Source organism: Rhinolophus sinicus, chromosome 5, assembly GCF_057876585.1.
Source record: "Rhinolophus sinicus isolate RSI-liver-muscle chromosome 5, RSI-T2T, whole genome shotgun sequence".
Classification (NCBI taxonomy): domain Eukaryota; kingdom Metazoa; phylum Chordata; class Mammalia; order Chiroptera; family Rhinolophidae; genus Rhinolophus; species Rhinolophus sinicus.
The window spans coordinates 62,318,906-62,344,875 of record NC_142505.1 but is presented as its reverse complement, the minus strand read 5'-3'; the positions used below and the strand labels follow the sequence as shown (position 1 = coordinate 62,344,875).

The 25,970-nt window shown below is 40.9% G+C and overlaps 1 protein-coding gene across 2 annotated transcripts in view; it reads left to right on the top strand.

Moving 5' to 3' along the window:
• Positions 1 to 1,021: 1,021 nt before the first annotated feature.
• Positions 1,022 to 25,970, top strand: part of TAFA4 (TAFA chemokine like family member 4) — a 200,712-nt gene continuing 175,763 nt past the window's right edge. The window contains exon 1 of one of the 2 annotated variants that reach the window (XM_074313251.2): positions 1,022 to 1,443. The gene's annotated coding sequence lies outside the window, so the exon portion shown is untranslated. The remainder of the gene's footprint in view (positions 1,444 to 25,970) is intronic. The other variant, XM_019711725.3, reaches the window with a different exon arrangement.

Below are 25,970 nucleotides of genomic sequence, written 5' to 3'. Positions count from 1 at the left end.
GGAAGGATTCAAAATTTAAATGATACACAAAATAACATGCTGTGTGTGTGTGTGTGTGTGTGTGTGTGTGTGTGTGTGTGTGTGTAGAACAAAGGTAGGGAGAACATAGACAGGAGGCCTGCTGGAGAGTTCAAGCAATAAGCTCAGAGAAGGGCAAATAAACCCTGGAGTGCAACTGGGGCAAGATGACGCCTAATTTTATGTCAATGCAGAGTAAAAAGGCCAGATTGTAAGGCAAAACAATGACAGCGCACAGCATAGGGGCATAGAACACTGCTTCTCAAACTTTACACATTGCTAACCACCTGGGGATCTGGTTACAATGAAGATTCTGATTCCCGGTGGGCTCTGAAAGGCCGCATCCTTAACAAGTTCTCAGGGGATGCCGCTTCTGGGTTACACCGAGGATCAGAGAACTCGGCTTCTGGGAAGATACTTTCTGGGTTGAAATACACGCAGTGACCACTAATTAACTATGTGATCTTCAGTAAGTCATGTTAGATACCTGTCTGCGTCTCGGCTTTCTTGTCTATAAAATGGAGATCAGATGAGGTATTCTCTGTAAAGTGAATACTAGTTAAGTGTCACTGGTTATTAGTGTTACTTCACTTGGAGAAGGGAGAAAGGAAGAGGATTCGGCATGCGGAGCGAGTCAAAGACATCTTAGCTGTATTTTTTTAATAATTTTTAAAAGAAACTATTCAGGTATTGACGTGTGTACGGAATTACCTCCTCTCCCTTGCAAGCAAGTTACATAAGAAGCCAGATTAGTCATGCATGTGCTACGCGTAGGGCGGCTAAGGAAGCCTGTTTGCAAACTGGTTTGAGTCCTCGGATGGACACACGATGCGTGGGGATTGTCTTCTATTGCGAGTCGAACCGTTATGCAGGACTCAACGCGGCTCGCAAGTATTCAGAAAGAATACTTTTTCCCAGCAGCTGCCGAGTGGTGGCCACAGAGAGGCGCTCGGGAGCGGCTCCAGGAGCGAGGGCTAACGGCTCTGCCACCGAGCAGGGGCGCGGGGCGGGGAGAGGGCCGACCCACGTGGACCACCCGGCCGGGCGGGGGCAGGGGCAGCAGGCCAGCCCGGCCAATCAGCGCGGCTCGCGGCGGTCCCAGCCCCTCCCCGCGGGCGCGCTCCCAGGGTCCGGCTTCACACTGCTCACTACGCGCCGCCTTGGACCGCGCTGATTGACCCCGCGCGCGGCTGCAGACCGACCCCAGGCCTAGGGTCGCAGCTAATGCTCCCGCAGACCCTGCTTCTCCCGTGGCAGTTTCGAACTTGTCTTTGGAGAGACGTGGCAACTTTCTTTACAGCGAGCCTGAGGAGGTGATGGGCCGTTCCCGGGGTGCCCGCGGGGAGGCGGCACCGTGAGCGTCCTCCTGTGCGGAGATCGGTGCTTCGACTTGGATGCGCAGACTTCACTGCCGGCTGTAGTCGAGTAAGAAGGGATGAAAGGGGAAACGAGGGGCGGGAAGATGGGGTTGGGGTGGCATTGGACCCCGTGCTCAGTTTCTGTCTCATGGGCACCAGCTGCCTCTCGGACTGATACAGACTTGACCCGGCTGCTCATCTCTGTGCTCTGGAGTGCGGGGTGGCCTGTGCGGTAGTTGGCGTGCACCCAGAAGTTAGGAGCCGAGTTCTGAAGTGAGGATGTGTGGCTGGGGAGGGGCAGCGGCTGCTTCCAACTTCTGGGTTCCTGCCTGTCATTTAGAGACCCCGGGGCTGCTCCGTGGATGCAGGAGAGGCCACGTGATGGATAGGTACGAAGAGAGGGAGGGCGAACTCTCCGTGAGGTCTTGTTTTGGAGAAGACCGCCTTGGGGCTTCATCCCTTGGGGCATCATCCGTAGATCCCAATAGGAGCTAGCTGGAGTTAGCAGGTCAGCCTCTACCTGAACCCCTGGTTGCAGGCCTCTTGGTGGAAGGGGCCGCGTGCGTCTGGGACGCACGCGTCTTCCAGTTGGAGGAGCAAAGCTTCCTGCCAAGTTGAGAACTGGAACGGGTCTGGAAGTTCTGCCTCTTTCGAGTTAGGCACCTCAGATTTGTCCACCAAGCCGGTCTGTCTACATTTCTTTCCCCTTTTCAAACCTAATCTTGCCTCATTTGTCCTATCAATCTCTTCTAGAAGGAAGGACAGACATCCTTAACCCTAAACCATGAGCTCATCTTTGGGGAGGATGGGAAGTAGAAAGCCTGATATCCCGCTCCCAGGAAGGCAGCCCAAGCCACATACGGTGCCACTGGTGTGTGTTTCTCCGGAATCAGTATCACTTAACGTTGTTTTTTTTTGGAGGGGGGGGGAAATCCACAAACCCCCCTGAGAACCTCAGCCAAGCTATGAATCAACTCTCCCGTGAGATGTATATGAAAAGATTCATGGACTCTCTGAGACCTACCCATGTGCCTGCCCATGTCCCTACCAGGATTTAAGGACCCCCCACTCCCATTGATGAAGAGTCTGTATCCCTGAACTCTTTTCCCCTTTAACTTTTCAGTGGCTGTCCCTCCAAGATGAGCAAGGTTGATGTGATGTGACAGGCGATCCTGGTGTGTGGGGATGGGTATGTTTAAAGCTTTGGGCTGGCTCTTTCTCCAGTATCCTCTGTACAGGGATTGTCCACAACAACCGGCAGACCCTAGCTGCAGACTCAGGCACCCAAACCTGCATATGTTGATGGCTTAACTCACTGATCACACTGCTCCCCCCCACTCGCCACTTGCTGCACACGACAAGGTCGGGGGAATTTGTCTATGTGTCTGAGCCTTGTTCAGGCGGAGACTAGATTTTTAAAAAAATGGCTAAAATTATTTAGCAACATCCATTTCACAATGTAATCAGTATTTTCCACTAATTCACTTGAGAACAGGAGTATGTATGACTTGAAGAATTCTTCAATAGCTCGCTGTGGGTTTTACAGTCAGAAGCATTTCTGCTAAGTGTGTAGTCATAAATCAGTGTACAAGCCCAACACTTCCTTTGGATTGGAAATACAGATCTTAATAAGGCAGCATGAGAGCAGTTTTCAGAGTCATTAAGACTAATGATGACTTATGTCCTCCCCAACTGACCGTGTGAGTTGGCTTGGCTCATTTGTGCAGAAAGGTTTCTTCATTTGTGTGGACATTTCTTGGTCAATATTTTCATAGTTGAAAGCTGAATTTCAAGGTTTCTTTTCTCAGTTCTTCTGCGTCATTGTTCTGCATTGCGTGACTTTGCTCTCTTCCCTCTGTACCATCTTAGCTACGCTTTGACACTTTAAAGTTTATTATAAGGTTTTAAGTCATGGTTTGACTTGGCCACTTTTACCTGTTAATGATAAGAAAGTTACCCTTTCCAGAGAAGCAGTCACTGCCAATTCACTTAGTTTTCAATGACTTTAATATTTTTTTTGCTTTACTTCTCCCTCAACATACAAAAACCTACAAATATTCCTAGTTGATTATTGAATATTTTTCATCAGAGGCAACCTTTCCATATTTCTAGTAGTACAATGTTCTAGGTCACTTGAATTTCAATATTCAATTTTTGCTCTTTTTAGAGATGTGTATTGTTTGATGACCTAGTTATATTTAGTCACACACACAAAGGTTCTTTGCTTTATCCCATTACCTCCTTTTCAGTGGCACATAGCCTTTCTCTAATAGCTGCTTTTATCTGCACACCTCACTTATTGTTATATGTAATATACTACTTTGTTATGTAAATGATGTGTTGATGCATGTGATATTAAAACTGCATTCACTGGGGATTAACCCAGGGTATGACATCATCACCAGCCAATCCTCTATTTGATTTGAACATGCATTGACAAAAGTCACATTATCATATTGAGAGAGGGTTTCTATATTGCCTGTGATGAGAGAAAAGAAGAGGGAAGTCTTTGGATCTTCCTAACTCTCAATTAGCTGCTCAGTTGGAGAGTTTTGGGGATTTCTATACTAAGAAGCTTAGTTTAATAATAAAATTATCAGATTGCAGTTTTATAGATCTCTTTAGAATTTGCATAAGTATGTTTTCCTTCTTATGCCTTCTTCCTCTATGAGACTTTTTCACCCTGCATTCTGGCTCTATTTCTTTACATATATGGAGAGCCATCATAATACATAGACTAGCCTTTAGATTTTTTTTTTGTCCTTGAAATAGGTGGAACATCGATAGATAGAGGGATTCATTTCTTTGTGTACGTGTGTTGGTTTTGTCAGGTGTTAGATATAAATCTGCTAGGATTAGCAAAATGACTTCAGGTCCTGAAGCCAATCATAAGCGTGCTTTACCCTAATTTGTTGAGAAGATTCAGGAATGAGGGTGGAGGTCAGGCAATAGGAAAAATGTGACCACAAAGGGATTGGTGAAGTGATCTTGGCCACATTAATCACTTTCTAATTATTTGTTTTGAAATTCAGTCCATACTCAGAGACAGGCTTGAGCTGTCACATGGAGTGGTGCTTTGTAATTCAGCTTGTGATCTTTGAAAACCCACCTCTCACAAGATGAAATTAACTTTGGCTTCTTCCAGTTGCCATTCAAGTTAAATCCATTTTCTTCCATAAAGTCAGTTAAAAGTGCTCTTTTTTTAAAAAAAACAAACAAACCAAAAACAAATTTAATTGCACAATCTGCTTTAAAGAAAGACTCAAAGGATCACAGAATTTTAAATCTGGAACGTACTGCAGAGTTCATTTTTCTAGAAGTTTAAGGGTAGGAGGTATGACTTGAATCCCTAGGATATGGAAAGAACTGGGGTTAGAATGCCAGGGCCCTCCCTCCTAACCCAGTGGGGCTCTTTCCAGTAGAGGCCTGCAGGGAATGACTGTTGTGATGGGGTGGGACCCCCTCATTTCAGCCGTCTCTTCAGAGGAGGACCACCCCCACGTCTTTCGCTGTCAAAGCTCAGTTGAACCCCGCTCAAGGACGGGACAGCTGTGTGCACAGCCAGCTTGGGTCCCTTTCTAGTAACTGTCGCAGCATCTGCAGCTACAAAGGAGACATTTAAAGGGGAGGTGGCGTTGGAAGAGGTTTGGGTGGAGTGACTCAATTTGGACCTTTTTGAACACATGGAAAGGCTCATGTTAAAATGACGATGAGGCAGTTTTAGGTAATGATTTAAGATTTACTTGTAAAGAGAACTCAGAATATTAATTTGTTGTGTGATAGTCTCCTCTTTCATAATTTGTGCTTTTTCAGTTGCTCTAAAACCAAACTAATAATTTGGAATAAAACCCTCCATACTGGCATGGTTGAGAGTAATGTAACTGTATCCTACATTTAGTGAACACTTAGTGTGTGCCAGGAGAAGGGTGTTGATATTGATGGAACATTCTGGTTAATGGATGGCACTCTTTATATGGGTGAACTACTGATTTTCCAAAGCCTGAATCTAAAACCACACTGAATCTTTTTCTGTCACTGTTTTTGATTCAAAAGATGTCCGGATTTCACAGTAGCAAGTCATTAGCATGGACATAAATAATTTTAATTCAGAAGTGTGGTGATGTCAGATATTAGGAACTTCTTGTAAATAAAATGGCAAACAAAAGAGAAGATGCTGTGTTTAAAAAGATTGCCACAAGATGTGGCTAATTTGTCTCCTTTCATGAGATTGTTTGTAGTATTGTTAGTGCAGAAGACTAAAGCATTCCTTATAGAAGATACGAAGATACCCTTATATTTCTTATAAAGGGAAAACACTAGGCTTTTTTTTTCAATAAAAATATGGCACTGCATACACAATAATCTATATTGGCTCTGTTAGTGCTGTAAGTTCATTTCAAACTAGAAAGCAGTTGAACATTTCTGCAGCATTTAAAGTGTCTGAACTAAAGATGGAACTGTCAAAAGCTAGAGTTACTATTATTATTAGTTTTTAAATGACCATTGTGTCTGCTTGAATTCTCTTACTTACACATCTATGCCATATGTGCTCAAGTTTTCTCTGAAAATTCATGGTTTTCTTTCTTTCTTTTCTTCATTTTCAAGTCCTTTGCTTAATGAATCATGAAAATATTGATGAGTCCTTGGTATACCATGGGTACCTTAGGGCTTAAAACCCCAGACTTAGATACAGCTTCTGAAATAATCAAAGAAGGTTTCCAGCAAGGAAGAAATTTAAAGACCGTCTAATGCAGTGGTTCTCAGCTGGGGGCAGTTTTGTTCCCCAGAGGAATACTGGCAATGTTGTGAGACATTTCTGGTTGTTATAACTGGGGTGGTATTGGGTGGGTTTCTAGTGGGTAGAGGCCAGAGATGCTGCTAAACATCCTGTAATGCACAGGACAGCCCCCACAACAATGAATTATCTGACCCCAAAATGTCATGAATGCTGTGCCTGAGAAACCCTGTTCTAGTGCAACTTTTTAGTCCCACAGCAGTGAAATGGATTATCCGGTATCCCCACCTCCTTATTTCTGGCAGGGATCCCAGATTTTGAAATGCATAAGCCAGGATTCTTTTAATCACTCTAGCCTTCTGATTTGAAGATTTCTTTCTTTTTTAATTTATAAAGATAATACACGCTTGGGGTAGAAAATTCAACATTATAGAATCACGTAAAAAAGGAAGTAAAAAAAATGAACCCAATTCTGTCATTGACAAAATTCCTCTTCATATTTTGTAAATATGTATGCAGTTCCCTCCTTCTGCTTTTATCTTCATATAGATAGTTAGATCTAATTGGTTTTTTATTTTATTTTATTAGTTTCAGGTGCACAAGATAAAGCAATACTTAGACGTTTATCATTTATATCCCTCACACTGTGTGAACCCCCCTCCCCCCATCCACTATCCCTCTGACATCGCACGGAGCCATTACATTTCCACTGTCTCTATTCCTAATGCTGTACTCCGCTTCCTGTAACCATATACATACATATATATATATATATATATATATATATATATATATATATATATATATAAAGTTATAGTTGGCATTCATTATTGTTCAGCTTCAGGTGTACAGTGCAGAGATCAGGCATCTACATTACCCCTGAGGTGGTCTCCCAAATGGGACACATGTCCATCGGATATCCTACAACATCTTTACGTTATTGATTACGTTCCCCAAATTAGTTTTCAAAACCCCGTGGCCATCTTGTGGATACCGACTATTTTCTAAACCCCTCACCTTCCCCCTTATCCCCACCCCCCGCCCTTCTAGCAACCCTCAGTTTTTCCTCTATGTCTCCAAAACTGTTTCTGATTAGTTCATTCACGTATTCTTTTCTTTAGATTCCGCATATAAGTGAGATCATATGGTATTTGTCTTTCTCTGTCTGACTTATTTCACTTAACATAATGTTCTCTAGGTCCATCCATGTTGTTGCAAATGGTAAGATTTCTTTCTTCTTTATGGCTGTGTAATACTCCATTGTATAAATGTACCACAGTTTCTTAATCCAGTCATCTACCGAAGGGCATTTTGGTTGTTTCCATGTCTTGGCTATTGTGTATAATGCTGCAATAAGCATAGGAGTGCATAAAGATTTTTGAATTGGAGTGTTGGATTTCTCCAGATAGATACCTAGGAGTGGGATTGCTGGATCATAAGGTAGTTCCATTTTCAGATTTTTGAGATACCTCCATACTGTTTTCCATAGTGGCTGCACCAATCTGCATTCCCACCAACAATGCACAAGCGTTCCCTTTTCTCCACATCTGTGCCAGCACTTGTTGTTTGTTGGTTTATTGATGATAGCCATTTTGACTGGGATGAGGTGGTATCTCATTGTGGTTTTTATTTGCATTTCTCTGATGGTTAGTGAGGTTGAGCATTTCTTCATATGTCTGTTTCCCATCTGTCTGTCCTTTTTAGAAAAATGTCTCTTCATGTCCTCTCCCCATTTTTTAATTGGGTTGTTTGTTTTTTTGGAGTTGAGTGAGTTTTTTATAAATTTGTGATATTAACCCTTTATCAGATATATCATTGGCAAATATCTTTTCCCATTCAGTAGGATCCCTTTTTGTTTTATCGATGGTTTCCTTTGCTGTGAAAAAACTTTTAGTTTGATATAATCCCACATGTTTATTTTTTCTCTTACTTCCCTCGTGCGAGGGGATATATCAGTAAAAACCTTACTCTGGGTAATGTCTGTGAAGTTTCTTCCTATATTTTCTTCTAGGAATTTTATGGTTTCAGATCTTACATTTAAGTCTTTAAGCCATTTTAAATTTATTTTTGTATATGGTGTAAGGAGGTGGTCCAGCTTCATTGTTTTGCATGTGCTGTCCAGGTTTCCCAGCACCATTTATTGAATAGACTGTCTTTACGCCACTGTACATTCTTGCTTCCATTGTCATAGATTAAATGGCCATATGAGCATGGATTTATTTCTGGGCTCTCTGTTCTGCTCCATTGATCTATGTGTCTGTTTTTATGCCAGTACCATGCTGTTTTGATTACTGTAGCCTTGTAGTATAATTTGATGTCAGGTATTGTTATACTTCCCACTTTGTTCTTATTTCTCAAGATTGTTGAGGCTATCCCAGGTCTTTTATGGTCCCATATAAATTTTAGGATTATATGTTCTATTTCTGTGAAAAACATCGTGGGTAGTTTGATAGGAATTGTGTTGAATATGTATATTGCTTTACTCGGTATGGACATTTTAACTATATTAATTCTTCCTATCCATGAATGTGGTATGTGTTTCCAACTATTTGTATCTTCTTTTATTTCTTTCTTCAGTGTCTTATAATTTTCTGAGTACAGATCTTTTACTTCTTTGATTAAATTTATTCCCAGGTATTTTATAGTCTCTGGAGCAATTGTAAATGGGGTAGCTTTTTAAATTTCTCCTTCTGATGTTTTATTATTGGTATATACAATGCAACTGATTTCTGAATATCAATTTTGTATCCTGCTACTTTATTAAATTCATCTATCAGCTCTAATAGTTTCTTGGTGGAGTCTTTAGGGTTATGATATATAGTATCATATCATCTGCATATAATGACAATTTTACTTCCTCCTTACCGATTTGGATGCCTTTTATTTCTTTTTCTTGTCTGATTGCTGTGGCTAGAACTTCCAGCACTATGTTGAATAGAAGTGGAGAAAGTGGGCAACGTTGCCTTGTTCCTGATCTTAAGGGGAATGGTTTTAGCTTTTCCCCGTTGAGTATGATGTTAGCTGTGGGTTTATCATATATGGCCTTTATTATGTTGAGATATGATCCCTCTATTCCCACTTTCTTAAGGGTTTTTATCATGAATGGCTGCTGGATTTTATCAAATGCTTTTTCTGCGTCTATTGATATGATCATGTGATTTTTATTTTTCGTTTTATTAATGTGGTGTATCACATTAATTGATTTGCGGATGTTGAACCACCCTTGCACACCAGGGATGAATCCCACTTGATCATGGTGTATAATCTTTCCAATGTATTGCTGAATTCTGTTCACTAATATTTTGTTGAGGATTTTTGCATCTATGTTCATTAGCGATATCGGCCTGTAGTTTTCTTTTTTTGTGGTGTCTTTGTCTGATTTTGGGATCAGGGTGATAGTGGCTTCGTAAAAAGTGTTTGGGAGTCTTCCCTCCTTCTGGATTTTTTGGAAGAGCTTGAGGAGAATAGGTGATCATTCTTTTTGGAACATTTTGTACAATTCACCTGTAAAGCCATCTAGTCCAGGGCTTTTGTTTGTTGGGAGATTGTTGATTACTGATTCAATTTCCCTGGTGGTAATCAGTCTGTTCAGGTTTTCTGTTTCTTCTTGAGTTAACCTTGGAAGGTTGTATGCTTCTAGAAAATTGTCCATTTCTTCCAGATTGTCAAATTTGTAGGCATATAGTTACTCATAGTAATTTCTTGAAATTTTTTGTATTTCTGCGGTGTCTGTTGTCACTTCTCCTTTTTCATTTCTGATTTTATTAATTTGGTCCTCTCTCTCTCTTTTTTTTTAATGAGTCTGGCTAAAGGTTTGTCAATTTTGTTTATCTTCTCTAAGACCCAACTCTTGGATTCATTGATATTTTGTATTGTTTTTCTGGTTTCTATTTCATTTATTTCTGCTCTGATCTTTATTATCTCCTACCTTGTACTACCTTTGGGCTTATTTTGCTGTTCTTTTTCCAGATCCCTTAAGTGTGAAGATAAACTGTTGATTAGTGATGTTTCTTGTCCCTTTGTAGGCCTGCAATGCTATGAATTTCTCTCTTAGCACTGCTTTCGTGGCATCCCATAGATTTTGGGTCATCGTGTTTTCATTTTCATTTGTCTTGAGATATCTTTTGATTTCTTCTTTGATCTCCTGCTTGACCCATTCATTATTTAGTAACATGTTATTCAGCCTCCATGAATTGGTGTGTCTTCCAGTTTTTCTCCTGTAGTTCATTTCTAATTTCATAGCACTGTGGTCAGAGAAGACAAGTGGTGTGATTTCAATTTTCTTAAGTTTATCAAGACTTGTTTTGTCGCCTAACATATGGTCTATCTTGGAAAATGTTCCATGTGCGCTTGAGAAGAACGTGTATTCTGCCGCATTGGGGTGAAATGCTCTGAAAATATTGATTAAATCCAAGTGGTCCAATGTATCATTTAAGGCTGTTGTTTCCATATTCATTTTCTGTCTAGAAGACCTGTCCCTTGTTGTCAGAGTTGTGTTGAAGTCCCCTACTATGATAGTGTTACTGTTGATCTCTGTCTTTATGTCAGTCAGTATCTGATTTATATATTTAGGTGCTCCTATGTTGGGTGCATAGATGTTTACTAGGGTTATGTCCTCTTGTCGGATCAATCCCTTTATTATTATATAGTGCCCATCTTTGTCTTTTGATATTTTCTTCATTTTAAAGTCTATTTTGTCAGAAATAAGTATTGCAACTCCAGCTTTTTTCTTATTTCCATTTGCATGAAATATCTTATTCCAACCATTCACTTTCAGCCTGTGTGTGTCTTTTGATCTGAGGTGAGTCTCTTGTATACAGCATATACAAGGGTCTTGCTTTCTTATCCGCTCAGCCACCCTATGTCTCTTGATTGGAGCATTTAATCCGTTTGCATTTAAAGTGATTATTGATAGGTACATAGTTATTGCCATTTCTAAATTTGTAGTTAGATTGTTTTCATATTTCTTCTATTTACAGAAGTCCTTTTAGTATTTCTTGCAATGCTGGCTTGGTGTTAATAAATTCCTTTAGCTTATTCTTTTCTGGGAAGCTCTTTATCTCTCCATCAACTTTAAATGATAGCCTTGCTGGATAAAGCGGTCTAGGTTGTAGGCCTTTGTTTTCCGTCACTTTGAGTATCTCCTGCCACTCCCTCCAGGCTTTCAATGTTTCTGCAGAAAAGTCATTTGATAGTCTTATAGGAGTTCCCTTATATGTAACCCTCTGTCTTTCTCTTGCTGCTTTTAGGAGTCTCTCTTTGTCTTTAACCTTTGCCATTTTAACTATAATGTGTCTTGGTGTGGACCTGTTTGGGTTTATCCTGGTTGGGACTCTCTGCACTTCCTGGGCTTGTATGTTGGTTTCCTTCATCAGGTTAGGGAAATTTTCAGACATTATTACTTCAAATATGTTCTCGATCCCTTGCTCCCTCTCTTCACCTTCTGTTATTCCTCTGATGTGCATGTTGTTGCGCTTGATGTTACCCAGAGGTCTCTTAAACCATCTTCATTGTTTTTTATTCTTTTTTCTTTCTGTTGTTCTGTTTGGGTGATCTCTGCTAACTTGTCTTCTAAGTCGCTGATTCGATCCTCTGCTTCATCTAACCTGCTGTTAATTCCTTCAAGTGAGTTCTTTGTTTCGGTAATTGTGTTCTTTAGTTCTAACTGGTTGTTCGTTATGATTTCTGCATCATTCTTTATGTCGTCTCTAAGCTCCTTAAACATTCTTATCATCAGTGTTCTGAACTCTGTCTCTGATAGGTTGGTTAGCTCTGCTTCATTTCTGGAGGTTTCTTCTGTTCTTTTATTTGGGACATGTTTCTTTGTTTCTCCATTCTGGCTGACTCTCTGTGTTTGCTTTGATGTATTAGGTAGATCCCCTGGAGTTCTTAGTTCTTGCTGGGTTATCTTATGTAGTATGTGTCCTTTATATTTGACTTGCACTACTTCATTCTTCTACTCTGCGTGTGCTCTAAAGGTGACTCTTGTGTTGTATATATTGTCCTGTTAAAGAAGATCTTTAATTGCTTTTCGCTTGTGAGTAGGTGGGGTTAACTCCTAGGCTGACTAGTTGTGAGACTTGGCTCTGCCCACCACAGGGTGTTCTGCTGCGTGAGGGTTGACCGCTTAAATGTGGTTTGGCCTCTATGCCCTTTGTGCCTGTAGAGAATTCCCTCTGGGTGTGTCACTTGTAGGTCAAACCCGGTAGTACTCTGGTTGGTCCTGAGTTAGCCTCTGGGTATGTTGAATCTTGTGCCTCTTAAGCTGGGCCCTGGTAGGGCAATTTCAGAACAAAGCAAACCACCAAGCACAGCAACAATAACAACGACAAAGAAAAAATCGAATACATTCACATGTAAAAACAACCAATAACCCCCACTCAACACAGGCAAAGATATCAAAGATATAAAGACAGAACAGAACAAAACAAAAAGCAGTGCCAGTCTTGGCTTAAGCCCACCAAGTAATCTCCAGGTTGTCCTCTGCTGTACCAAAGAGTCCTCTGCATATTGTGCAGGCAGAGCCGTTCACCTGGTGCCCAGAGTGACGTTGGAACTGCAGATTTAGATGCATGGGGCTGAGAGGTCTGGATGGTAGTTTCTACAAAGTCAGTGTAGTTTCTGCCCTTGCCTGCACATATGCGCACTGAGAGTAACACCACCAGCCCTGTGTCCAGTTCTCCTGAGTCTTAGGGCACTTCTTCCGTGTGTGTGTGTGTGTGTGTGTGTGTGTGTGTGTGTGGCGGACGGGAGATTTCTGAGCTGCTGAAAGCCCGGAGCTGGGTCTGCCACTTACTGCTGATCTCTGGGAGTTCCTCCGCAGATGTAATTGCTCCGCCCTAGGCAGGCCAGAAAGGGTGGGGGCTGGGGATGGAGGGGTCTTCTCTCTCCCAGCCCAGCCGTGTCACACTCTTCCCGCAGGCCAGAAAAGGTGGTGGCTGGGGGCGGAGGAGTCCCCTCTCTCCTAGCCCAGCAGAAACCATATTCCTCCCAGCCTGTTCCCTGGGCCAGAGCCACCCACCAGTCTTCCCAGAGCCTGAGCACTAAGGCTCCTCTGTAATCTGACACCACTCCTCAGTTCAGGGGCCAGTTCAAGTCTTGGAAGGGCGGGGGTAGGATTGGAATAGCGGGGGAGGGGCCCAGGTATGGAGTTTGTGTCCTTTGTCTGGCCTAGGGCTTAACTGGAGGTATCAGCTGAGGTTTTTGCCTCAAATGCTGGATATGCTGCCCCCTCGGTGTGAGAGATCAGCTGTGGGACGCAGGGAAAGAGCCCACCTCCTGGCTTTTGTGTTTTCTGTTCCGTCCTGGCATCCCCTGCGTCTCTGCAGCTGTGGGTGTTGGCTGCGTTTCCACAGCCACAGATGTGGCCGCACCTCCACAGTGGAAGGTGCGGGCTGTGTCCCCACAGCAACAGGTGCGGGCTGCGTCTCCACTCCACTTCCTTCCCTCTTCCCCTGCTCGCCCAATTTTCCCACTTGCCAGTAATCCTTGCACGAGTCTCAGCTGTTCTGGGTGATGATCAGAGAGTCCTTTGATGGGTTATAAATGTTCCGTTTCTGATAAGATTTGGAGTAGAACTCAAAAAATGTGCCCCGCTGCCACCATTCCTCTAGACCTAATTGTTTTTGATAAATGGGGTCATACATCATATAATCTGTGTCCTGTTTGTTTACTTTGCAAAGGCCCATGGGAGGGCTTGTGGTGAACTTGATGCTGGGGAACGAGGCTGACACCCATGCGGTCACCTGACACCCATGCTTTCAGTCGACAGCCATGTGGTCAGCAGACACCCACTCGGTGTGTAGACACCCATGCGGTCAGGCGAAATCTCCTTGATTACGGTGACCTCCTCTGCAGGGCTGACCATTCTACATGAATTCATATGAGACTCATATGCTCTGGAGCATGATGAATTCATGAAAAGAGTTATATGCTATTTTTTTTCATGGCTGTATGTTACTCTGTTTAAAAATTCACTTTAATATGTCACGAACTACCCAAAAGTTAAAAGGGATTCTGAGTTCCTTTTAATGCACTCCTCTTTATCCAAGACAGCAAGATTCATAATGTCAGTACTGGAATAAGTCCTTCAGTTCTGCCTTATTTATTGGTGTACAGTCTAAAATTTTAAGTAGTTGAAAGCCACAAATATTTTGTACACTGGGGTCTTTAATTAAAGCCATCCAAAGAAAATGTTTTGGGGGTGAATTCTCTGCATGTGTCAGTGGGGGCAACAGATCACTGGGGCCTGCAGGCTTCCTATTTCCGTTGTTTGGCAGCCCATCTAGAAGCAGCCACGTTGTAATGTAAACATCTGTTACCTGTTCTCTGCTTTTGGAACTGACTATAATGCAACAGGCTTCACATCGGAGACACACAGCTTTCTTCATCTTTATTTCCAGATTAATTCCTTCTCAACACACACCCACACCCACCCACCCACACACAGACAGAAATCAAAAAAGCCATAAAATTGGTTACCGTGGGCCTGGTTGAAAAAACTCAAATTTTCTTCACACTGTCCTGTTCTTTGTGCTGTCGAGCCTGCTAGGAGCATGGAGCCCCCGTTAAGCAAGCTGGGGAATAACTGAGTGTATCCCTCATACCAATCTCCTTCTCCTTGTGCTGAATTTCTACTCACCTCAGGCCTAGGGGCTGATGCGCAGCCGGGATTTGGGAAACGAACTGGTTAACATTTAAACATCCCCAGTAAGGCCACGTAGTACCAAAGCGAGGAGGCAGGGAAGGGGTGGGTGGGCAAGGAGACGTTGAAGTGGAATTGGACCTTAGATAGCAAATGTCTATTTCACTAGGTTTTCTGAGGGTATTTGCCATTTTTATATTTGGGAATATTTATTAAGTATTTGCTTTGTTGACCTTGCAAAAAATTGTAGTAGCATCAGTACCTATCATTTGTTGAATAAGGATGTCGTTGGATACTGCACTAAGCATTTTAAACAATTGTGATGAAATACAAATCACATAAAATCTCCCTACTTAACCACTTTCAAGTGCACAGTTCAGTGGCATTAAGTACATTCACATGCTGTGCAGCCATCACCACCATCCATTGGCAGAGCTCTTTCCTCTTGCAAAACCAGAATCCTATTCCCATTAAACAGTAGTTCCCCACCCCGCCTCCAACCCTGGCAATTACCATTCTATTTTCTGTCTCTACAAATTTAATTTCTCTAGGTACCTTATACAAGGAGAATCATACAATATTTGTCTTTTGCATATGGCTTATTTCACTCAGCATAATGTCTTCAGGATTCACCCATGTTCTAGGGTGTGTTGGAATGTCCTTCCTTTTTAAGAACAGATACTATTCCATTGTATGTATGAGGTACAACTAAGTTAATTGTATGTACAATTAAATTCATGAAATTGTTGCAATAATGTTGCTAACCATTTTTGATATCAGAGGAATTATTCATTATGAATTTGTACCAACTGGACAAACAGTTAACCAAGTTACTATTTGGAAGTGCTGAAAAGGCTGCCTGAAAAAGTTAGACGACCTGAAATTTTTGCCAACAATTCATGGCTCTTGCATCACGACAATGCACCAGTTCACAGGGCACTGTCTGTGAGGGAGTTTTTAGCCAGTAAGCAAATAACTGTATTGGAACACCCTCCTTACTCTCCCGATCTGGCCCCCAATGTCTTCTTTCTTTACTTGAAGATAAAGGAAATATTGAAAGGAAGACATTTTGATGATATTCAGGACATCCAGAGTAATATGACAATAGTTCTGATGGCCATTCCAGAAAAGAGTTTCAAAATTGCTTTGAAGGGTGGACTAGGTGCTGGATTGGTGCATAGCTTCCCAAGGGGTTTACTCCGAAGGTGACCATAGTGATATTCAGCAATGAGGTATGTACTTTGTTTCCCCCAAAATAAGACCTAGCCGGACAGTCAACTTTGATGCATCTTTTGGAGCAAAAATTAATATAAGACCCTGTATTGTATTATATTACATTACATTACATTGTATTGTATTGTATTATATTATATTATATTATATTATATTATATTATATTATATTATATTATATTATATTATATTATATTATATTATATTATATTATTATATAAGACCCAGTCTTATTTTACTATAGGCACATTAGTAAATTTTTGCTCCAAAAGGCACATTAGAGCTGATTGTCGGGCTAGGTCTTATTTTCGGGGAAACATGGTAGCACTTTTTCTAGGATGAGTTCTGGAACTTAATTGTCAGACTTCGCATGTATCATACTTTGTTTATCCATTCATCTGTGGATGGACACATGGGTTGCTGCTTCCTTCTGGCTATTGCAAATAATGTAGCTATGCACATGGGTGTACAAATATCTGTTTGAGTCTCTGCTTTCAATTCTTTTGGGTATACATCTCACAATTGGAATTGCTGGATCATATGGTAATTCTGTTTTTAATTTTTTGAGGAACCACGATACTGTTTCCTGCAGTGGCTGTATCATTATACTGCACTAAGCATTTTTATGTGCTACCTCATTTAACCCCAACCTGCCCTACAAGGTAGACACAATCATCATCTCCTTTCTGTGCACAAGGGAAGTGAGGCACACCAGGATGAAGCCACACAGGTAGCTTGTGGCAGAGTCACAGTTTCAACTCAGGCAGTGTGGTCCAGAGCCAGAGCTCGCACTAGATCCTCATTCCTTCAATTCAAGAAATATTGACTGAACTCATGGGTGTGGCCCCGCTGTGGTGGGGGAGAAAAGATAAATAACAAACATGTTTATCCCAAGGAGAAGCTCTAAAAGTCCTCATCCTGCCACACTGAAGAATTTGGTTGAGACTTCGCGTTCCCATGGGTCAGACACTCATTGTGTGATTGGTATTTTATCAAAATAATAAGACACCAATAAATATACACTGTGGTTATTTTGCCTGCTAATATTAGTTGTGCATCATATCTTCTGCAATTATTAACCATGTAGCCCGTGGTTTTTAAAATGCCATGCTAGATTTTGCTTCTCGTTGGAGGTGGGGTTAGTGGTGGGTTGAGACAGCACAAGAAAATAATGCAGCTTGGGTAAGCCTTAGGTAGGAACTGAGTAATGACTACATTTTTACTTTACAGCGACAGTGGCAGAGGACATGGGCATCTTTCCTACCCAAAGCACAGCTTAGTGGAAATATTGCAGAGGAAGGCATGTTAGTCACTTTATAGAATTATAACTGATCAATTTTGTGGAACCCGAGTCCTTTATAAGCACCCTATGTTGATTCATTATGGGGATTACACAGTGGAAGAGGCACTACTGGATTGATATGCAAAAGCAAGATGTGAGGATATTTACATACACTTGAAATTAATGTTTGCGCGAATAGGTCGCTGATGGGGTATTCTAATTTGATTTTAAAGGCCTAGAAATAAGCCTGTGTTTGCGGGGGAAAGGTCCTCCTGGAATCCTGTCTGTCAGATGTTGGCAGCTCATTTGCAGGGTTTCTGTGTTACATAGAGGAAAATGGCCTGTGTTTGGAACATGTGAGCACCATGGTCTTCACGGGCAATCAGAGGCAGCGGAGAGCACCCCTAAGCTCGCCATTGAGACTGGCCCAGCGTGGTTCACGGTGGTGTTCTTCATAGTGGCGGAAAGGGGCTTGTCTTAATATATACATGAATAAAGTACACTGATCATCCTACAGAAGTATTAATCAGGAAAGGAAAATATTTCTCAAGCCTGAAACTTAAGGTCACCCTCGGAAAAAGGACTGGCAAGATTCCTAGAAAACTGTTTCTTCAAGACATTTTGATATTGAATTTACTCTTTTCACATTTACAAAGGACTCAGGATCCCAAGTGTAAACTCAGATTCCAGTTTGATGTGCAAATATTTCTGAACCATAGCGTAACTAGACATGAACTTACAAACAGTTGACTACATCCGTATATGAGTTTCACAGTCCTCATTTACTTAGAAGTAAGTGACAAGGGGAGATGGATCTAGAGTTATACTGATTGCAATTTTTTTTTGTCCTCTGCATAGTCTGGATCTTTAAAATCTATTTCATATTGTCAATTTTGTTTGGTATGCTTGTCCTCCATTTCCGGTATTATTGCAGTTTTTAATATTGTCACTTAGACCAGTGCTTAAGAATCACTTAGAGGGCTTTGTTAAGACACAGCTTCCCACCCTGCTCGCCTAACCCCCAGCTACTGGTTCAGCTGTGGGGCTGGAGCCTGAGATTTTGCATTTCCAAAAAGCTGCCCCACATGCTGGTGCTGTCTTACCTTGGACCACACTTTGCATGACTGTAGTTCACGAGTTGGAGTTAAAAATTTTTTAGGTGGAGATTTTTGTAAATCAACACTATTTTAAGTAGGTTGTGAGTTTCTCATTTTGTAATATACTGATAAGCTTGTCTACATAGTATAATTCTGAAGATTACTTTAAATGACTGAGCCAAAAATACAAATTGCTGATTGCATCAGTGTTCTATAAAAGAAACTCATTTTGATAATGTCCCTAAGTTGCTTTTAGAGCATAAGGTGCATTTTCTGTATTTGAGGACTTTTAAACTAAGAATTGCTAGCTGTTTAAATGGATGTTGAGGTAGTTTTGCTGCACGTGGCACATACCCAGCGTAGTGCTTGCTTCAGTCGCCTGGCTGATGTCTATACTGAGTAGGAAAAAAATGTGGCTTCCTCTTTCAAATCTGATTTAAATTGTAATCCTACTGGCAGGTGACAAACAGGAATTTTGTTTTTGTTCCTGTATAGTTAAGACTCAGCAGATGTTAAAAGGTGATGTGGATTTAAGATTTCATATGTCCTGGGAATAATTGAAGATTTAGTCAGGACCAGAAGATGGAGTCACAGATAGAATTATGGGATGTGAGGGGTATGGAAAGCTTTTGTACAGATGCCTGGCTTGTTGCATTTTCCTGCCACTTGGAGGAATAAATTATCTTCTGCATTTGTTTAAACGAAAAGCTGCCAGTGGATAGTAGTTTGTCTTGCACAATTAAAAAAGTGTGAAGTTTGCAAGCAGAAGTCTTTGCTGAATAAAAACAAATGTAAAGAGCTTGATTTTTAAAAGTCTTTACTCATTTAAAAATTGGGATTTGTGAGATTTTTTTTTAGAGATGGTCTAGCTTATATAAACGTGTGGGTGTTGGCAGGAAGGTTAGAATTGACAACCACCAAGAAGAGTGGATGGCCTGGGTCAGAGTCGTTTAACCTCCTCTGTCTCCAGAGCTGTGTTTTAATTCCGTGGCTGGTCTGCGGAACTGCCGTGCACTCCCGAAGGCTGTGGCTTGTTGCATATGACTAGGTTTGTACTAACATTTCCTTGGGACCTATCCGTCACTGTTTTCCCTTCAGCAGGTTTCACTTTGGTCATTTCTGCCCAACTGTCAAGATGCTACAGCTCTCCTCCCTGGCGGCCTGCCGTCTTGCCCTCTGTCCCCGACGAGCACTCAACTCCAGACAGTTAGAAGATGAGGCTTCCAAGTTGCGTGTCAGACTAGGGCACGATACAAGATACCTTACATGGAAGACTAAACAGCAGAAGCATCCAAACTGCCCTGATTTTTTGTTTTTAAAGAACAAATATACACTTAAAAATCCACGGCATTCGATGTAGATTGGAGCCTGGTGTGTGTGGGTGGTATTCTTTGCCAGCTAGTTGGTGTTAGGATAGCTGCTAATACTGTACCATTTGCAGGTGATGCTGCCAGTCAACCCAGGATCACAGCGACTTTGTGGAAGCCCCGCTGGTAACGTGCGTGTCGTAAAAAAAGTAAAAGTAAAATTAGGGTTATATAAAAAATAAAGTTCTCCTTTAATTATTCTCCCAACTCTTTTCTATCCCTCCCTCCCCAAATACTAAAAGTTTGGTTAATATTCTTCTGCACATATTTCAAATATTTAATATACATCATGTCTCAAAGAAATCCAAACATGGGGAGGAAGAATGGATTGATGTCATATGGTAGACTCGCTCGAACCATCTGAAGTTGACTTGTCACTGTTCACTGATCCACAGAAGTAGGAAGCATATCTGGCATTTACCTTCATTTAAAAAGTATAAGGTAGAAACATCATAATATATTAAACTTTTAAATTTACGTTATTTAGATTATGCATGTTTGCTAAATATATAGTATTGTGTGTGAATTTTTTCACTTAAATAGTATCATATTTTACCTCTGGCTCTATAATTGTCTTCCATATCTGTGTTGATACATACATAGCTCTTGTCCATTTCTTTAACGGCCATTATGAATGTACTACATTTTATATTTAGCTGTTCCCCTACAGATGGGCATTCAGGTTTTTTCCATTTTCCCCTATTACAGAGAGTATTAGGAGAATGTTCTTGAACAAATTCATACCTGATCTTACTTGAGATGCAGTGTTTACTGTCTGAAGTCCTCTCATAATTACATGTGCCTTTGTAGCCATGGGCTAGTGTTTTGGGGAGTAGAATTGGAATCACCAGGTCAGAGGGTGTGTTTTGGAGTATCAGGTTGCTTGGGAATGCATCCGGAAAATGTGGGGCTTCAGGGACTCTCTTTCATCATTATATTCTCTTGGAATTAAGAGACATAAACTCCAGAACAGGTCAGGCCCTGGATATTGTAAACAATCTTACGAGTTCCAAAAGAATTTTCCGAGATGAGGGAAATGTTCTGAAAATCAGTGCTGTCCACTGCAGTAGCCACTAAGCCATTATGTGACTGTTGAGCCGTTGTGGCTGCTGTGGACAAAGAACTGAATTCTAAATTTTATTTTATTTTAATTAATTTACCTTTAAATAGCCACAGGTGTATAATGGCTGCTGTTTTGGACAGCGCAGGTAAAACGTATTCACCATCACAGGAGGTACACTACCGTACTATTGAATTTCAGTCCCAAAGTGTTTTAGAAAGTGACTGACTCATGGAGAGTTGGAAGTCAAGTCCGTTTTGTTCAACAAGAGGCCCAAGAGTCTTTAACTGAAAATAGAGAGAGAAATAATCTAATGAAAACAAGACAGTGTTGTTAAGATTTATTGGGCATTTCCCATTCCTCCTTCAGTGACTGTGCTCTGCCCTGGCTGGGCTCCCTGATGGGAACTGCACAGTTCCAGGCAGTTCTTTGTAAAGTGGATTGATGGCTATGTAAATACAGCCATTAACCTTAAGCACCTCAGACAGCTCCTTGGGCGCTGCAGTTTTCTTGCCCTTGAAATTCGGGTTGATGGATGCCAAGATATTACAAAATATATATATTCTTTCTTTTCCTCTAACTGATTGAAGCTGTGGACCTTCCGAGTTACAGACCAAAGGAGCTAGTGAAATTGAGGGCCTACTGGGTATAAATACTTTGGCAGGGCTTTGGGATTCTGTTCTTGCATAGGGATAGTTTGAAGGTTTACTCTTGATAATAGAAGAAATAGGACCTTGTGTATTTGCAGGTACATCTTATTTTTAAAAAATACACAAATGGAGTTATAATTTGAAATCACTGGCTATAGGAAGTTGGTGGAAAATTTGCTTTTAAAGCAAATGGTGATTTATAATTCTGGAATTTTGTATATATTTTAAAATTAGGTGTACCATGCCATTAAAACAATACCTTCTCTTTTCTTGAGAGACAGTTCTAGAAGTAGTTGAGTGGGGACGGTGGAGACAGAAGACAGATAATATTCCCTGTTTAAAATGCATCTGGTTGTAGGAAAAGCAGAAGTTATATTAGAAGTAGGTTTCTAGTGCCTCGATTTTCCTCTCTGATGTTACCTGACACCTCTTCCACTTGCTTACTCTCCTGTGACCACACTGGCCCTCCCTCATTTCCTAGAATACACTAAACCCATCCCTTCTTCAGTGGCTCCATCCCTTGATGGGCCATTCCTTGGAGCGTGGGTCTTCTTTTTTTCTTTCCCCTTTTTTTCTTTTGGCGTCCTCCTTCTCATCAGTAAGCCTCAAATGTTACCTTGAGTACATAGTTTCTTACCTTCTCAGAGCCAACAGTGATCTGGCCTCTTACAGAGCACTGGTGGGGGTTTCCAGTTGCTGACTACTGGAAATGCTTTGAAAATTGCAACTCAGTGTCTAAATGCATATAGTAGTCATTCCTGAGGTTCTGCTAGAAGCCATGGAGCCTTCTGCTGATGTATGGTGAACTTCCATAAAGCTGGTCGTTGGTGTGAAAACTCAGGGGTATTGGATTCAGAGTTTGGGCTCCTACCTTATCATATGATCCTAAGGGAAATGCCATAATTTCTCTGAACTTTCAGTCTGTTCTACATCGACACATGGGGGTGGAAGTCTCTGATTCTGCTCTTGGGTTTGGATGAGTTAGAAACACCCATGGTTTTATAATTAAATTTCACAGGAAACAAAACCTGAAATCTCAAACCACAGAACAGCTTAGTCTCATAAAGAGTGCAGTTGAGGTGATTTTTACATCTGAAATCTGTTATTATGTTAACATGATGAGAAGTACGATGAGGCAGTATAATACTATGTGAACTGACCCATCTGAGAAGAAGTGTTTAATCTGAGAAGAAATACATCTCGTGGCAAATGTTGCCTTCCAAGATGTTGGAGTGTAATCTTCTGGGAGGTTCCTGAGGTAATGAAAGTCACCAAGTTGGAGAATTTGTGTTTCTTTATTTAATCTCTAATGGCCCACCTATATGAAGTACATGCATACAACACAGGGTTGTGAAGAAATGCTAGTTGCCTACATAATATCCGTTCTCCCTTCCTTTGTAATGGAGTCCCAATTTTTAGGGAAGCACCTGCTGCACAAAATCAGGACCTTTTCACAGCTACTATGGTACCAGGGTGGTCATGTGAGATACATATATACAGATGGTGCCAAAACAAGGTATACACATTTTAAGAAAGGAAAAAAACTGCATTAAAATTATAACACAATGAATGATGCTAGCATTCATTTGATCAACGCCATCTTTTGAGTGAATGTTATACTACACATTGTTATGCAATTCAATTCAACTTTGAAAAGTAATACATAGATAACTTAATCTCTTAAAATGTGTACATTTTTGGCACCCCCTCAGTATATAGAAGGGTCAGGTAGTGTTTCTGGGGAGTCTTCCTAAAATTGAGTGTGGAGCCCTTTCTGGATCTTTTATATCCTGGAATGTGATGTAATAGTCGGTGCTTTAACAGCCATGTTCAACTTTGAGGTGACATCGAGGATGAAGGGAGATGGGAAGAAGGCTGAGCACCGTGACAGAAGCAGCCTGAACCCTGAGGATTGTGTGGAGCTGAAGCCTGTCTAACACTAGACTTCACTTTTGTAAAAGAGCAAGCCAATTTGTGTCAAAGCCTTTATTTTCTAGGTCATTGTTACCTGCAGTGAGGTGAAATGATACATGTGGAATGCAGTGACAAATGAGGTTAGGACCCTACCCTTAATAAGTTCCTAATGCAGTAGAAGGATTTATAGTCTGTCAGTCCAGAGCTCTTTTGAGTTATGTGTAGACTTGGCTTTCGTTCTGGAAAACCTGAGTGATGGGAAGCAAACTACACAACAGATTTGGAATTGGAGGAATGAATACTTCCCAGATAGTACTGAGAGCCATTCCTGGGGAGCATTGAACAGAGATACTCTGTGGTTTGGGGGCAAGAAGTGAAGAAAACTGTCAAGGTTATTAAAAGCCATCAGAGAATTCTCCAAATTGCCAATATTGAAGTTAGTTACAACTCGTTCTCAAGTAAATTGAAGTCTTATCTGTTTGATGTGTTTTGACAGGAAATGTATATTTACTGCCTGAAATGACTCCAATTGCTGAGCTCTGAACCACAGTATTTCATAAATGATTAACATTAGACAGAGCCACTGGAAGCCTCGGACCTTTTCGTAAGCAGCATTCCACAAGAAAGAATTTCTTACAATTGCCAGGTATTTACCCTATTTCCAAAAGTACACATTCACCCTGGTAGGTTTTGAACTTGTCTGTCAAAAATAGTTATTGCTTTTGAAGATAGAGAAATAGTCACTTAAAAACTAAGGAGATAAGCTGATAAATTCAGCATATGGTGATCAATTCAATATTTATTGAATGAGGATAGAACTTTCTCTTATAACTTTCTTCCTCCCTCCATATACTTCCCAAATGCCTGTTTTGCATAAAGTGATGGCTGGGTACGATTCTTGATTCTAATATGGTTTTCATGTTCATTGAACTTCCAGCCTAGTAAGCAGATTTAACTACAGAGCAGAGAGGAGGAAGGCTATTCCATGTGTAGGAAATAAGCCTGCTGAAAGTTCAGAGGTGGGAAAATTCATCTTCCATTACCATTTGGCAGTTAAACTTTCTTATCAACCAATTAGCACCCCAATTATTTTCTACTGGTACATCTCCAACAACAGCCTTAAATGTTTATACTTTAAAGATCCCCTAATGGCTTGAAAACAGAAACGTACACTACAGTTGGTTGGTTTTTAAACAACTAACCCAAGGGCAGAGGAAACATTCCAGGAAAAAATGGACAATTTTGCAGTGTGATACAAGAAATGAACTCATAACGTCTGCTCATGATGGCTTGTGATTGTTGTTGTCTTTTGTGGCAAGGATCTCTGATTGGCCTCTAGCTGCTACTGAGAATGCAGAGCCTGGACACACGCTGTGTGCTTGTAAAGTCGGAATTTGGAGCCAAGGAGCTTATCCTGGTGGGTACTGGAGAACAGTCTCTCAACGAGAAAGGATTCAAAGAGTGAGGTGACTTTGTGAGGCAGCAGCAGTGGCAGGACAGAATTGATCTACCAGAGCCAGGAACAGCGAACTTTTTCTGCAAATGGCTATATATGAGGTTAGTGCAAAAGTAAGTGCGGTTTTTGCAATTATTTTTAACCTTTTAAACCGCAATTACTTTTGCACCAACCTAATAGTAAATGTTTTAGGTGTTGCGGGTCACATGGTCTGTGAGAACTACTCAGCCCTGCCGTCAGAGCGGGGAAAGAGCCAGAGACAATATGTGAATGAATGACATGTCATTTTTGGACATTGAAATTGGAATGTCATATAATTTCCGTGTGTGAAGAAATATTATCCTTTTATTTAAAACTTAAAAACCATTCTTAGGTTATAGGTTGTACAAAAATAGGCAGTGGGCTGGATTTGATCACTGGTGTAGTTTATCCACAGTGGACTAGACTAAAGGCCCCTTTGAATCCCTTTCTTCGGTGAGACGTGTGCTGCTCCATAGCCCAGTGATTTCCAAACTTCATTCACACACTGCCTTTATAGTTTTGTACCATTTAGTCCATATTTATATTGCAATATATTTATATTGAAACTTATATTCAGTCTCATCTTAAACAATAATATGTATGAAATAGTAAATTTAATGTTCTGATTAATGAAATATAGACTAGATGCACCACTACTTAAATAACCTTTGAAATTATTAACTAAAATGAAACCATATAACTTTGTACATAAAATCACAATGTTCTATATCAACTCAGTACCTTTTGTTAATATTTAAAAAATTGAGATCTAACTTACAATAAAGTACCCAAACTAATCATTAGAGCTTAATGAATTTGCACATATAGACACACTCATGAAACCACTACTCAGACAAAAACCACTACTCAGACTTTCCAACACCCAGACAAGTCCCTCTTCTACACCTTCATGTAAGTGGAAACACAGTAAGCATTCTTTCCTGTCTGGGTTTTTGGGTCAACATGTGTCTGCTGTTGTGAGTAGCGGTAGTTTCTGCCTCACTGCTGTGTAGTATTTCATTGTATTAACAGGACACTTCACTTACCAATTTTAGTATTGAACATTTAGGTATTTTCTAGGTCTTGGCTACTGTGTATTAAGCTGCTAGGAAGATTCTCATACGTGTTTTTGGTAG